This window comes from Oncorhynchus keta, chromosome 8, assembly GCF_023373465.1.
Source record: "Oncorhynchus keta strain PuntledgeMale-10-30-2019 chromosome 8, Oket_V2, whole genome shotgun sequence".
Lineage (NCBI taxonomy): Eukaryota > Metazoa > Chordata > Actinopteri > Salmoniformes > Salmonidae > Oncorhynchus > Oncorhynchus keta.
The window spans coordinates 40,364,195-40,378,892 of NC_068428.1; positions in this window are offsets into that span (position 1 = coordinate 40,364,195).

Below are 14,698 nucleotides of genomic sequence, written 5' to 3' on the forward strand. Positions count from 1 at the left end.
CACACACAACACTGATAGACAAGGACAGTCACACTAAACACTGATAGACAAGGACAGTCACACACAACACTGATACACTGATAGACAAGGACAGTCACACACAACACTGATACACTGATAGACAAGGACAGTCACACACAACACTGATACACTGATAGACAAGGACAGTCACACACAACACTGATACACTGATAGACAAGGACAGTCACACACAACACTGATACACTGATAGACAAGGACAGTCACACACAACACTGATACACTGATAGACAAGGACAGTCACACAACACACTGATACACTGATAGACAAGGACAGTCACACACAACACTGATACACGGATAGACAAGGACAGTCACACACATTTAAAACACCTGTTGTATTCACGTAACAAATAAACTTTCATTTGAACATACAAACAATACAACAACAAAACTACAACCTCATAAAATATGATTTTACTCTCGGCACAACTTCTGTCGAACAGTGAAACAGGACGTCCTGGTTCATCTAGTTGGTAAGCAGAAGCACAGGGCCTGAAGTGCTCCATTGGCATCAGTACCTGTGAGGAGGTCCAAGAATAAAACTTAAAGGAAGTCAACGTTAACCATTTTAGCAGCTGTGGACGGACCATTAGACATTTTTCCTCGCTTCTCCATGGTCGAATGGCAGTTCCAGAAACAGTTTGGATTGGCCTTGGCATAGAGCTCGCCAGCTTGTCATTCTAAAAAAAAACGGAATTGAGTTAGCATTTTTTTACCTCCGGTTCATTGGCCATTCCTATGGGAGAAAATCATGGAGAAAGAATTGGGGTTTTGTGATAAACTCAGACAATTAGGTCTGAGGTTAATTAATTAACACAGGTTTCTGAAATCTTTTTTTTTCTTCTATAAGACAATATCGCTCAGTTAACATGACCCCTATGACTTATGAAGCTTTTATGTCCTTTCTGGACTTGTTTTGCGTAAAAATTCACGAAACGTAACATTAGAGGAAGAGTATTATATCTCATAGAACAAAACGTATAAGATCCCCCAGCCTGTGTTTACCTCATACCTTAGTTTCGGCATTTATCCAAAATATCTTAATCTCCCCATAGGCTTTGGCCATAGCAGAGTTCAACCTGGACTCAGCGGTAGATGTGACAGAATACATGTAAATCCAGGAGACATGGTATGTATTCATTTGTGAATGGTCCTGGCTCTGAGATGCTGCTCTTTGATTGGTCCTGGCATTGCCCTGGCTCTGAGATGCTGCTCTCTGATTGGTCCTGGCATTGCCCTAACTCTGAGATGCTGCTCTCTGATTGGTCCTAACATTGCCCTGGCTCTGAGATGCTGCTCTCTGATTTGTCCTGGCATTGCCCTAACTCTGAGATGCTGCTCTGTGATTGGTTCTAGCATTGCCCTGGCTCTGAGATGCTGCTCTCTGATTTGTCCTGGCATTGCCCTAACTCTGAGATGCTGCTCTCTGATTTGTCCTGACATTCCCCTGGCTCTGAGATGCTGCTCTCTGATTTGTCCTGACATTCCCCTGGCTCTGAGATGCTGCTCTCTGATTTGTCCTGACATTCCCCTGGCTCTGAGATGCTGCTCTCTGATTTGTCCTGGCATTGCCCTAACTCTGAGATGCTGCTCTCTGATTTGTCCTGACATTCCCTGGCTCTGAGATGCTGCTCTCTGATTTGTCCTGGCATTGCCCTAACTCTGAGATGCTGCTCTCTGATTTGTCCTGACATTCCCTGGCTCTGAGATGCTGCTCTCTGATTTGTCCTGACATTCCCCTGGCTCTGAGATGCTGCTCTCTGATTTGTCCTGACATTCCCCTGGCTCTGAGATGCTGCTCTCTGATTTGTCCTGCCATTCCCCTGGCTCTGAGATGCTGCTCTCTGATTTGTCCTGACATTCCCCTGGCTCTGAGATGCTGCTCTCTGATTTGTCCTGACATTCCCCTGGCTCTGAGATGCTGCTCTCTGATTTGTCCTGACATTCCCCTGGCTCTGAGATGCTGTGTGTTTGGTACACATTGTTTTTGCCACCACTCTCTAACGATGAAAAGGTCTCTCTGGGTCATCTCCCTTGATTTGACCCATCCTGAGGGAACACGTGTTGGGTTCGCCTGTTCTTGTTGTTCTTTACACTCAAGTGGAACCAATGAGGACCGTGCAGAACTATACTCAGGTAAACGTTTTGAGAGCCTGTGTACTTCCAATAACAGCCCTGAGTGAGGGAGGTGCCTACTGTCCGTATTGCATTAACAGTATGTGTTTATGTGTGTCATTTTCTCATGATGTTCCATTTCTTATCGACAACCTCATCTGGAATAGTAGTGCTATTTCCTTTATGGTTTGAAAGATCTCATTTTTCCCACCAAACTTTGGATATACTTCAAATCCAAGTATTGTGTTTGTTAACATGGTTGAGACTGAGAGTACATGGCATTTGTTGGTTTCCTCTCTTATTGGGTTCCACTTTCTATTCACTACCATTGTCTTCTGGACTGTAGGCCTACCTCTCCTCGCCTCATAGACCCCTGGAGCCCCCCCATGCAGCTCAAATAACTGATTCCACAACATGTCAATCAGTCTTTCAGTGTCAAGCGTGTGTGACTAACTAGGAGACAGGATGTAAATGCAGCATGCAACTGCAATACTGTTTATGTGTCTGTAATGTATAGCACAAGACAGGGAGGTCTGTTTTGTGATAGGTCATATGCTAGCTATTACATGGCCTGGTTGCTATGATATCAATTAGTATTCAGATGTTTATAGTTTTAGACTCAAGACATATTGTATTATATCATTATAATGGTATACTGCTATGTCTCTGCAGCACAACCCACAATGATTTATAGCTAAATCATGTATAATGTTTTAATGTAATATGTTTCAATGTGTTTTCAATCAAAAAATGGCTGAATTTAAAAATAAATACCCATAAAAATATGGTGGTTGATTTGACTGCTATATTGTGGACTGCCAACTTGGCTACGGGGGCGGCAGCGTAGCCTAGTGGTTAGATTGTTGGACTAGTAACCGGAAGGTTGCGAGTTCAAACCCCTGAGCTGACAAGGTACAAATCTGTCGTTCTGCCCCTGAACAGGCAGTTAACCCACTGTTCCCAGGCTGTCATTGAAAATAAGAATATGTTCTTAACTGACTTGCCTGGTTAAATAAAGGTAAAATAAAAATAAAAAATAAAAAACTGAGCATTTTCATAGGAGAAAACATCTGTAAAATGTATGATAAGGAAAAGAAGTGTAGGACAAAATAGAGTTATTTGTCATCATTTGAGACATGGCTGTGAGTCTGGGCCTTTTTTTAAAAGAAAACCATAGCAATACAGTTTCCTGCTTTTAAACTTAAACAAGACTGGCTCATCATTTAATATACCTTTAGAAAAGTAAAGGCATATTATTGAATCTTCATACTGAAAATGTTCATACATGCATGTACTGCATAGAGTTTCCTTGCTGAAACATACCAGGAAGTGTTGTACATTGTTCTGAAGCTATGCTTCTTATAGAACATTGTGAAACGTCCCGGAACATCAAAAGAATCATGTGGCTACAAAGTATCAACGACAATCCGTCATGTAACAGTTCAAGGAAGGAACTTCGGAATGGGAGGAAAGGATCAACCAAATGTAATGTTCCGTTTCGTCAAAACCAAACATTCCCCCCTCTCTTTTCTCTAAACATGTTTTATATAGAAAATATATTTCAAATACATACAGCTTGAGAAATAACAGATTTTTTTCACCAGACAAATGCTCCCACAGGGTCAAGCTCAGTCCAGTCTGTAAGAGGGTTAAGAGATTTACATTTATACACACATGGATTTCTAGGACAAGATTTGATCCTCATAAAACCTGAACTGCTTGTTATAAGAACTCCAGTCTCCACGTCAGGAAACAGGTTGAGTTCGTTAGTAGGAATTCCAGTCTGGGGTAGCCTACTTTGAGTGAAATTCTCTGAGGTTCTTCAACACTAAGACTGTGTTAAGCAGGAAGTGATTATTGATAAAAGTCCAAGGAAAGGGGCTTGCAGAGTGGTAGCTCTTAAACAAACACCTCTGTTGTGTGAAGCGGTCATGAATGGAACCATGGATGTTTTTCAGCAAAGGAAAAAAAACAAATAAAGGAAAGGTTGTAACAGATGCATGCGTCATCTCAAGCAATCTATAGTTTGACTTTTCCCCTCTCTACATTTACATTTACATTTAAGTCATTTAGCAGACGCTCTTATCCAGAGCGACTTACAAATTGGTGCATACACCTTATGACAACCAGTGGAACAGCCACTTGCATCTAAATCTTGTTGGGGGAGAAGGGGGGTGAGAAGGATTACTTACCCTTACTTACCCTATCCTAGGTATTCCTTGAAGAGGTGGGGTTTCAGGTGTCTCCGGAAGGTGGTGATTGACTCCGCTGTCCTGGCGTCGTGAGGGAGTTTGTTCCACCATTGGGGGCAAGAGCAGCGAACAGTTTTGACTGGGCTGAGCGGGAACTGTACTTCCTCAGTGGTAGGGAGGCGAGCAGGCCAGAGGTGGATGAACGCAGTGCCCTTGTTTGGGTGTAGGGCCTGATCAGAGCCTGGAGGTACTGAGGTGCCGTTCCCCTCACAGCTCCGTGGCGAGCACCATGGTCTTGTAGCGGATGCGAGCTTCAACTGGAAGCCAGTGGAGAGAGCGGAGGAGCGGGGTGACGTGAGAGAACTTGGGAAGGTTGAACACCAGACGGGCTGCGGCGTTCTGGATGAGTTGTAGGGGTTTAATGGCACAGGCAGGAGCCCAGCCAACAGCGAGTTGCAGTAATCAAGACGGGAGATGACAAGTGCCTGGATTAGGACCTGCGCCGCTTCCTGTGTGAGGCAGGGTCGTACTCTGCGGATGTTGTAGAGCATGAACCTACAGGAACGGGACACCGCCTTGATGTTAGTTGAGAACGTCAGGGTGTTGTCCAGGATCACGCCAAGGTTCTTAGCGCTCTGGGAGGAGGACACAATGGAGTTGTCAACCGTGATGGCGAGATCATGGAACGGGCAGTCCTTCCCGGGAGGAAGAGGAGCTCCGTCTTGCTGAGGTTCAGCTTGAGGTGGTGATCCGTCATCCACACTGATATGTCTGCCAGACATGCAGAGATGCGATTCGCCACCTGGTCATCAGAAGGGGGAAAGGAGAAGATTAATTGTGTGTCGTCTGCATAGCAATGATAGGAGAGACCATGTGAGGTTATGACAGAGCCAAGTGACTTGGTGTATAGCGAGAATAAGAGAGGGCCTAGAACAGAGCCCTGGGGACACCAGTGGTGAGAGCGCGTGGTGAGGAGACAGATTCTCGCCACGCCACCTGGTAGGAGCGACCTGTCAGGTAGGACGCAATCCAAGCGTGGGCCGCGCCGGAGATGCCCAACTCGGAGAGGGTGGAGAGGAGGATCTGATGGTTCACAGTATCGAAGGCAGCCGATAGGTCTAGAAGGATGAGAGCAGAGGAGAGAGAGTTAGCTTTAGCAGTGCGGAGCGCCTCCGTGATACAGAGAAGAGCAGTCTCAGTTGAATGACTAGTCTTGAAACCTGACTGATTTGGATCAAGAAGGTCATTCTGAGAGAGATAGCGGTAGAGCTGGCCAAGGACGGCACGCTCAAGAGTTTTGGAGAGAAAGAGAGAAGGGATACTGGTCTGTAGTTGTTGACATCGGAGGGATCGAGTGTAGGTTTTTTCAGAAGGGGTGCAACTCTCGCTCTCTTGAAGACGGGAGGGACGTAGCCAGCGGTCAGGGATGAGTTGATGAGCGAGGTAAGGTAAGGGAGAAGGTCTCCGGAAATGGTCTGGAGAAGAGAGGAGGGGATAGGGTCAAGCGGGCAGGTTGTTGGGCGGCCGGCCGTCACAAGACGCGAGATTTCATCTGGAGAGAGAGGGGAGAAAGAGGTCAGAGCATAGGGTAGGGCAGTGTGAGCAGAACCAGCGGTGTCGTTTGACTTAGCAAACGAGGATCGGATGTCATCGACCTTCTTTTCAAAATGGTTGACGAAGTCATCTGCAGAGAGGGAGGAGGGAGGGGGAGGATTCAGGAGGGAGGAGAAGGTGGCAAAGAGCTTCCTAGGGTTAGAGGCAGATGCTTGGAATTTAGAATGGTAGAAAGTGGCTTTAGCAGCAGAGACAGAGGAGGAAAATGTAGAGAGGAGGGAGTGAAAGGATGCCAGGTCCGCAGGGAGGCGAGTTTTCCTCCATTTCCGCTCGGCTGCCCGAGCCCTGTTCTGCCCTCTAGTCCCCTACCTTTCATCACCTGCTGTTGTTTACTGAAAGGGTACAGCACATTGCACCGATGATGGAGCCATGCCGTTCAACATGGAATTGGGACAAATCTGCACTTTGCTTAATTTGCCTTTATACACCCCCTGCATACAGTGGGGCAAACTTTTGTTATTGACCAAATACGTATTTTCCACCATAATTTGCAAATAAATTCATAAAAAATCCTACAATGTGATTTTCTGGATTTTTTTTTCTCATTTTGTCTGGCAGAGTTGAAGTGTACCTATGATGAAAATTACAGGCCTCTCTCATCTTTTTGAAGTGGGAGAACTTGCACAATTGGTGGCTGACTAAATACTTTTTTGCCCCACTGTATTTAATCTGTCTGATGTACTCCATACGTCTATAGTCTGTCAGGGTAGAGCACAACACGCTGCACCATTCCTTTAATAACCTGTCCTGTAATAACCTTCCTTTAATAACCTGTCCTGTAATAACCCTCCTTTAATAACCTGTCCTGTAATAACCTTCCTTTAATAACCTGTCCTGTAATAACCTTCCTTTAATAACCTGTCCTGTAATAACCTGTCCTGTAATAACCTTCCTTTAATAACCTGTCCTGTAATAACCTTCCTTTAATAACCTGTCCTGTAATAACCTTCCTTTAATAACGTGTCCTGTAATAACCTTCCTGTAATAACCTTCCTTTAATAACCTGTCCTGTAATAACCTTCCTTTAATAACCTGTCCTGTAATAACCTTCCTTTAATAACCTGTCCTGTAATAACCTTCCTTTAATAACCTGTCCTGTAATAACCTTCCTTTAATAACCTTTAATAACCCTAATGTTGTCAAAATCACAACCATAAACAGATCACGATTGATTAAGAATAATCTCCTACTGACGGCGCACGTCTAAATGCTTAGTTATCTGTATAATGTACTCCCTGTGTTCCTCCCTGCCTGTCCCTGGCCAGTGGCCACTCATAGCCGTACCTGTCCTCCTCACATGGCCTGCTGTAGCATGCTCGACTCCTGGGGCTCGCCACTACATTCTTCTGTTATGTGTTTTTCTGCCCTTGTTCAACCCATACATCAATCTGAACTTGATAGAAAGCGGTAAAAGGTATTGATATATCCCTGTCTGACAGAATTGGGCTAAAAGGTATTGATATATATACAGCAGAATTAGGGTCAATTGTAAGGAAATGAACAGTTAAAAAACTGAAGTGAAATTGAGGCCTATGACTTCCTCACACTGCCAATGCTGATTTTACAAGTTGTGATTTTATTGACAACAACAGAACTAGCGATGACTCCAAATCTAACAGGTGACAGGCCGTAGACCCTACGTCATGTCTATGTTCTTCTGTGCAGCATTTTCTCCCTACTCCTCAAATCACTAGGGATGAATTTGGCTTTTATTTTCATTGACCTGGGTGACCAGAAGTCAGATAGAAACCTGGCCCAGTCTCAACATATAAAGTCAGTTAATCAGGCAGGAATCTATGAGTGTCAAAGCAACCAAAGTTGTTAACATATTGAGGCGGACTTGGCGGAGTCAGAACTTGTATTCCGTCCAGGGACAAGCTGCTAATTTGAATGCCTTCTTTTATCAAGAGAATACATTGAACACGCAGAGGGTAATCATCTTTGCTCCCTAAACTTTCTTTTCCTGCCCCCTTTTCAAGCAATTACAGTGACCCTTTTAAGGCCGCCAGAAGATCAAGACGGGAAGGAGGAAAGCAGTAGCCCTGTTGCTCTTGGCTAAGACTTCCAGCCATCAGAGCTCAATATCTGTAATTGTGTTTATATTACGTAACCCTGTTTTGAGAGGCAGCTCCTCACCGCCTCTCACATCACACAGCGTCTCTCTGTTCTTAGAAGCCTGTTGCTTTGCCATGCTGGTAGAGTTGGGTTTGGGCACGGTGTCTCCTGACCACAGAAACTAGTGGAATTAAAGGCATGTGTTGCATCCAAAATGGCACCCTACGGAGCCATATGAAGCCCTATGGAGCCATATGAAGCCCTACGGATCCCTATGAAGCCCTACGGAGCCATATGAAGCCCTACGGATCCCTATGAAGCCCTACGGAGCCATATGAAGCCCTACGGATCCCTATGAAGCCCTACGGAGCCATACGAAGCCCTACGGATCCCTATGAAGCCCTACGGACCATATGAAGCCCTACAGATCCCTATGAAGCCCTACGGATCCCTATGAAGCCCTATGGAGCCCTGTGAAGCCCCATGGAGTCCTACAGAGCCCTATGAAGCCCTATGGATCCCTATGAAGCCCTACAGAGCCCTATGAAGCCCTATGGATCCCTATGAAGCCCTACAGAGCCCTATGAAGCCCTATGGATCCCTATGAAGCCCTACAGAGCCATATGAAGCCCTATGGATCCCTATGAAGCCCTACAGAGCCCTATGAAGCCCTATGGAGCCCTGTGAAGCCCCATGGAGTCCTACAGAGCCCTATGAAGCCATATGGATCCCCATGGAGAAAGACATCCAGAGAGGAGACAGACTGACAGACAGACATCCAGAGAGGAGACAGACTGGCAGACAGACATCCAGAGAGGAGACAGACAGACAGACAGACAGACAGACAGACAGACAGACAGACAGACATCCAAAGGGGAGACAGACAGACAGACAGACAGACAGACAGACAGACAGACAGACAGACAGACAGACAGACAGACAGACAGACAGACAGACAGACAGACAGACAGACATCCAGAAGGGAGACAGACAGACAGACATCCAGATGAGAGACAGACTGACAGACATCCAGATGAGAGACAGACTGACAGACAGACATCCTGAGGGGAGACAGACAGACAGACAGACATCCAGAGGGGAGACAGCCAGAAGGGAGTAGTCTAATGGGAGTCTTGCTCTGTGGGTTGCCCTTAGTAGCAAGGTTCTGGTGTTGTGACTATGTCTTGTGCTTCTCTGTATGGGAAACAGTCTAATGCCATTCAAAATAATTAGATAGGAATGATTTGTTTTTGGTTTATTTTATTTGAGTGCCTGCTATTTCTCAAAGAGTATTTTCCATTGCTCTTTTTCAAAGCTTCTTCGGAAGTTAAAGCTCTGGGACGCGTTCAGCAGGGTGAAGCAATCAGATAGAAATATGTTATGTAGAACAAACATGCCGTCTCTGACATCGTCTCTATTCATGAGATTTTTACATGCAACGTTTCCACAACATTTGCCTTCTTAATGTGGCCTGATCCCAGATCAGTTTGTGCTGTCTTTCCAACTCCTATGGTCATTGTCAGACAACAGCACAAACAGATCTGAGACCAGGCTATGCTGAACGTGGCCTGCTATCAGAAACATATCAGTTGGTCTGCCTGCCTAACTGCCTGGCTATGGGAATGTGTTTAATCCGAGTCAAGTGATCGGTGAAAGGTGAAGGCTGTGTTCAAACTATTTAGATTTGAGACCCAACACAGATCACAATCTGACACAATACAAACTGCACCACGGCAGTATCCCATCACTCCATCTCCTGTCGAATACAGTGATTATATTATCAATTATAAACATGCCATTTAATTTGTTAGCTAAATTTATCAACGTGAATGAGACATGGATTCCCCCCATTAAAAATAAGGATTTAGAAAAACAGATTTACAGTAAAATAAGCATCAATAACACAGGACAGGGTCTTTGCAACTTTAGAATATATTGAGGGCATCAAACATACAACCGTTTCGTAAGATATGTACAATAAATATCCCACAAAGTACAGGATGTTCGTTGTTTATTTGTTTGTTGTCGAAATCAGTGTCACAGATCTCCATAGTAACAGCTGATTGCATGGTTCTATTATGTTGTTTTGTAAGAACAGGATGAGAAGCTGCTGATTTATTTCAGCCTAAATGGAAGATTTAGGGGTTGTATTTGGAAGTGTGTCATGAACAGCACGGCAGATCCTTTTGTTGTAGGCTATGGGAGGCAGGACACACAGCCGTCGATGTAGGTGGCCCTTTACACCAAACAGATGCTGGGAGTTTAGAGCCTGTCTCTTGCTCTCTACATCCGGAAGAGGACTACCAACAACTTGCTCTGGGTAGAAGTTACCCTCATGTACATTCACAGATGTAGCATCAGTTTATCCTCCATGTATCCTAAACTTTATAATTTTGGGGTGAAACACCAAAGTGTCTAGGGGACAATGACAAAGGTCATCCAACTGCATTAACTCCCTCAACCACTAGGTGGTGGTATGTATCTGCGGTGTTGTGGAAGCCACTATTAAAAATGTAGTTTACCAAGCTACCGATTACATCACAATGGAAGAAGTTAAGATACACTATAGCTCATTTTAAAATACATGTACTTGACTTAACCAAAGTTCCTTAGAAAAAGTATAGCTTAATTAACTAAAGTTAGTTTGGAAAAAGTAGTTCACTACATACAAACTACTTCCAGAAACAAAGTATTATATGTAAATCAGAAATGTTATCGACGACAAATTGCAAGAACATGTCACTTTGAGGTCATATGTTAACAGAATGTGTCATTTAGCATATTAAAAACACAAACTATGTTTCAAGTCAGAATTAGGCAGGTCTGAAGCCTAAAACGAAAGGAAATGATTGCCTACACTATTATAAAAAATAGTTTAAAAAGGATTCTTTGACTGTCCCCATATGAAACATTTGTGTGTAGTTCCAGTAGTTTAGCTAAACCACTACATAGTAAAACAATAATTAACTACTGACAACACTATCTAGATTTGAATATAGTTCAAATAATAACAAGCTACTGAAAAATGTAGTTTAATTACTAGTACAACTACATATAGTTCGCAACTCCCCCCAACACTGCATCTACTCCCTAACACTGTGCATCTACTCCCCAACACTGCATCTACTCCCCAACACTGCATCTACTCCCCAACACTCTGTGTACTCCCGAACACTGTACATCTACTCCCCAGCACTGTGCATCTACTCCCCAACACTGCATATACTCCCCAACACTGTGCATCTGCTCCCCAACACTGAGAATCTACTCCCTAGCACTGCATCTACTCCCCTTAACTGTGCATCTACTCCCTAGCACTGAATCTACTACCCAACACTGTGCATCTACTCCCCATCACTGTGCATCTACTCCCCAATACTGTGCATCTACTCCCGAACATCGTGAATCTACTCCCCATCACTGTGAATCTACTCCCCAACATTTTTTATCTACTCCCCAACACTGTGTGTACTCCCGAACACTGCATATCTACTCCCCAACACTGTGCATCTACTCCCCAACACTGCAACTACTCCCTAACACTGCATCTACTCCCCAACACTGCATCTACTCCCTAACACTGCATCTACTCCCCAACACTATGCATCTACTCCCCAACACTGCATCTAATCCCCAGAACTGCATCTACTCCCCAACACTGAGCATCTACTCCCCAACACTGTGTGTACTCCCGAACACTGTACATCTACTCCCCAGCACTGTGCATCTACTCCCCAACACTGAACATCTACTCCCCAACACTGTGTGTACTCCCGGACACTGTACATCTACTCCCCAGCACTGTGCATCTACGCCCCAACACTGCATCTACTCCCCAACACTGCATCTACTCCCCATCACTGTGAATCTACTCCCCAGAACTGCATCTACTCCCCAAAACTGTGTGTACTCCCGAACACTGTACATCTAGAACTGTGCATCTACGCCGTAGTACTCCATCTACTCCCCATCACTGTGAATCTACTCCCCAACACTGTGAATCTACTCCCCAACACTGTGAATCTACTCCTCAACACGGTATCTACTCCCCAACACTGCATCTACTCCCAAACACTGCATCTACTTCCCAACAGTGTGCATCTACTCCCCATAACTGTGCATCTACTCCCCAACACTGTGCATCTACTCCCCATCACTGTTCATCTACTCTGTAGCACTGCATCTACTCCCCATAACTGTGCATCTACTCTGTAGCACTGCATCTACTCCACATAACTGTGCATCCACTCCCCAACACTGTGCATCTACTCCCCATCACTGTTCATCTACTCTGTAGCACTGCATCTACTCCCCATAACTGTGCATCTACTCTGTAGCACTGCATCTACTCCCCATAACTGTGCATCTACTCCCCAACACTGTGCATCTACTCCCCAACACGGCATCTACTCCCCAACCCTGCATCTATTCCCCAACACTGCATCTACTCCCCAACACTGTGCATCTACTCCCCAACACTGCATCTACTCCCCAAAACTGCATCTAATCCCCAACCCTGCATCTACTCCCAACACTATGCATCTACTCCCCAACACTGTGAATCTACTCCTCAACACTATGCATCTACTCCCCAACACTGTGCATCTACTCCCAATAATGTGCATCTACTCCACAGCACTATGCATCTACTCCCCAATACTGCATCTACTCCCCAACACTATGCATATACTCCCCAACACTGCATCTACTCCCCAACACTGCATCTACTCCCCAACACTATGCATCTACTCCCCAACACTGCATTTTCTCCCCAACACTGTGCATCTACTCCCCAACACTGTGAATATACACCCCAACACTATGCATCTACTCCCCAACTCTGCATCTACTCCCCAACACTATGCATCTACTCCCCAACACTGTGCTTCTACTCCCCAACACTATGCATTTACTCCCAAACACTGTGCATATACTCCCCAACACTGTGAATCTACTCCCCAGAACTGCATCTACTCCCCAACACTGTGTGTACTCCCGAACACTGTACATCTAGAACAGTGCATCTACGCCGTAGCACTGCATCTACTCCCCATCACTGTGAATCTACTCCCCAACACTGTGAATCTACTCCTCAACACGGCATCTACTCCCCAACACTGCATCTACTCCCAAACACTGCATCTACTCCCTAGCACTGCATCTAATCCCCAGAACTGCATGTACTCCCCAACACTATGCATCTACTCCCCAACACTGCATCTAATCCCCAGAACTGCATCTACTCCCCAACACTGAGCATCTACTCCCCAACAATGCAACTACTCCCTAACACTGCATCTACTCCCCAACACTGCATCTACTCCCTAACACTGCATCTACTCCCCAACACTATGCATCTACTCCCCAACACTGCATCTAATCCCCAGAACTGCATCTACTCCCCAACACTGAGCATCTACTCCCCAACACTGTGTGTACTCCCGAACACTGTACATCTACTCCCCAGCACTGTGCATCTACTCCCCAATACTGAACATCTACTCCCCAACACTGCGTGTACTCCCGAACACTGTACATCTACTCCCCAGCACTGCATCTACTCCCCATCACTGTGAATCTACTCCCCAGAACTGCATCTACTCCCCAACACTGTGTGTACTCCCGAACACTGTACATCTACAACTGTGCATCTACGCCGTAGCACTGCATCTACTCCCCATCACTGTGAATCTACTCCCCAACACTGTGAATCTACTCCTCAACACGGCATCTACTCCCCAACACTGCATCTACTCCCAAACACTGCATCTACTTCCCAACACTGTGCATCTACTCCCCATCACTGTTCATCTACTCCCCAACACTGTGCATCTACTCCCCAACACTGTGCATCTACTCCCCATCACTGTTCATCTACTCTGTAGCACTGCATCTACTCCCCATAACTGTGCATCTACTCTGTCGCACTGCATCTACTCCCCATAACTGTGCATCTACTCCCCAACACTGTGCATCTACTCCCCATCACTGTTCATCTACTCTGTAGCACTGCATCTACTCCCCATAACTGTGCATCTACTCTGTAGCACTGCATCTACTCCCCATAACTGTGCATCTACTCCCCAACACTGTGCATCTACTCCCCAACACTGTGCATCTACTCCCCAAAACTGCATCTACTCCCCAAAACTGCATCTACTCCCCAACACTGTGCATCTACTCCCCAACACTGTGCATCTACTCCCCAACCCTACATCTACTCCCCAAACTACATCTACTCCCCAAAACTGCATCTACTCCCCAACCCTGCATCTACTCCCCAACACTATGCATCTACTCCCCAACACTGTGCATCTACTCCCCAACCCTGCATCTACTCCCCAACACTGCATCTACTCCCCAACACTGTGCATCTACTCCCCAACCCTGCATCTACTCCCCAAAACGGCATCTACTCCTCAACACTGTGAATCTACTCCCCAACCCTGCATCTACTCCCCAACCCTGCATCTACTCCCCAACACTGCATCTACTCCCCAACCCTGCATCTACTCCCAATAATGTGCATCTACTCCACAGCACTGTATCTACTCCCCAACACTATGCATCTACTCCCCAACCCTGTGCATCTACTCCCAATAATGTGCATCTACTCCACAGCACTGTATCTACTCCCCATCACTATGCATCTACTCCCCAACACTGTGAATCTACTCCCC